Source organism: Myotis davidii, unplaced genomic scaffold (genome assembly GCF_000327345.1).
Source record: "Myotis davidii unplaced genomic scaffold, ASM32734v1 scaffold76, whole genome shotgun sequence".
NCBI lineage: Eukaryota > Metazoa > Chordata > Mammalia > Chiroptera > Vespertilionidae > Myotis > Myotis davidii.
The window spans coordinates 230,080-232,557 of NW_006288892.1; positions in this window are offsets into that span (position 1 = coordinate 230,080).

Consider the following 2,478-nt stretch of genomic DNA (forward strand, 5'->3'; position numbering starts at 1 on the left):
AAACTCTTGGGTATTCTTACCCATTGAATGCTATAATTTCACATAGGCTTATTAACATATTATATGTACATATATACATGTAATCTTTATATCTTCTTAATATGGTTGTAAAACTAGAATTGGACTTTATGCATTCTGTAGCTGCCTAATTGCTATTGTTTAATTAATGAGAACAAAAAGAAAAATAGGAAAGATAGAAAGAGAAAGAAGTAAAGACAGGAATTCAGGCAGGCAGGAGAGAGAAGCAGATTGTTTTAAAGATTAAATTGGGCCGAAACTGGTTTGGTTCAGTGGATAGAGCGTCAGCCTGCGGACTCAAAGGTCCCAGGTTCAATTCCGGTCAAGGGCATGTACCTGGGTTGTGGGCACATCCCCAGTAGGAGATATGCAGGAGGCAGCTAATCGATGTCTCTCTCTCATCGATGTTTCTAACTCTCTATCTCTCTCCCTTCCTCTCTGTAAAAAATCAATAAAAATATATTTAAAAAAAAGATTAAATTGGTTTTATGAGTGAGAAATATATATAAAGCATTAATACAGATTAGCTATCTTTCACATCTAGGGTACATACTATCTATATATCTATTTTTACCTGCATGTTTATCTGTATCTATAGGTATATAACAGTTTTAACAGGACTAAATTCCACTTCTTCTATAATTAAAAAAACACACAAAAAAACTAGAGTATAATAATGTCTCCTGTTTTTAAAGTTGAAGCTTTACTCCAAGATGTGAAAATAAACACCTCACACAGAACAGCCTTTGGTGCGGCTGAGCCGTTTCCCAGAATTGTCCTCCTTGAACAACGGAAATGCAGCCGGTGAAGCATGACGGCAATGCACCCCAAAGTCAATAGACTTCCAGGGCAGTGATTTTAAAAAGTAGCTGAAAAATCTGAAAAGATTGGTGCAGTTAGTTCAGCTACAGCTATTGCTCTGAGTAGGTGACTTTTATGGGTCCCATACCAGCGACTCTTAAGGGTTTGTGAAATATTTCCCCTCCTTCCGCCTTGTCACTATTCCCACAGCACCAACACTCACCATGCCGGTGCTCTAAACTGGAGCACTCCAATTGGTGAGGGTGAATTAATTCAATTACATGACTAGCCCATTAGTGACCTAGACTAAGGGTGAAATCCAAGAAATGCATGAATAAAACAACACAGAATGCCTTTGACCTTTCCAATGCCTGCTGTGCCACCTGCCTTCTTTTCTACAAAACCTGTTTCCCATCCTCTCTGGACTTCCTGGCTGCAGCTCTCAGCCTCCTTCCATGGCTTTCTCCCAATCCATGCTTATAATGGGAAATCCCAAGACATGTGGGTGGGTAAGAGAAACATATTTTATCTCAGCAAAAGAAAGAAAAAGAAGTGATCAACAGGACAAGAGGTCTTAGAAGTGACACTCTAACATCTATGCTCCAGCCCGGTGTTTAATGAATACCCACAACTCCCCTCCAGGAAACTTTCTTGGATTTCTTTGAACAAAAAATACAGCCTAGCCAGCGTGACTCAGTAGTTGAGTGTCATCCTATGAACCAGATCATGGTTGGATTCCCAGTTGGGGCACATGCCCAGATTGTGGGCTTGATCTCCAGTGTGGGGCATGCAGAAGGCAGCGGATCAATGATTCTCTCATCATTGATGTTTCTATCTCTCTCTCCCTCTCCCGTCCTCTCTGAAATCAATTAAAAATATATTTAAAAGAGATACAAAAGAACCCAAGTTTACTATTGCCCTCCAATTGACAGTCTATAAAAACCTTTACAAAAGAGACTTTGAAGATGTTTAGAAAGGAGAAAGAATTGTCTTAGAATGTAGTGATCAATAGAAGGGCAAATTTGGAATAACCCTGTAAATGTATCCCACTGGGGTTTATAGGGAATGCCCTGCAAATACAGTTGGGTAAAATCCTTTCAGTGGGTAGAGAAATGCAAAGTTATTAAATAAAATGAAAATTTTCAAATTTTATTTTTCAAGGAAAACTGATCACTATGCTTTATAGTCTTTAGTGGCTAATTTATCCTGCCATAGATCATATGTAAATCCCTTAGTCACATGATGAGAGAAGTTCCACCTTCTGAGAAATGTCATGCTAGGAGGAAGGCTCTCCATCCCTTCTCATAGCCTATGTGGTAATTCTCTTGTTGTCCCTGACCTTAGGGATGGTGATTATTTTATTGTCTCTCACCAACTCCATGAGATAAGAGATTGCAATTCATCTCTGTACCCCTGACACATATCATACTACTGGGCTAATAGTATAAACTGTTAACTTAATAAACAAATATATGGCAAATGATTGTACTCCATGTAAGGCATGGTTTAATAAATGTTTTTTTCATACTAGGCACCATCCCTGTAGAATGGACATAACCATAATCAGCCACACTCTAAAGTGAGACATCCCACACATTAATTTTATTTGTTTTTAGTGTAGATACAGACAATCATAAAGTTTTAAAACAAATCTAGATC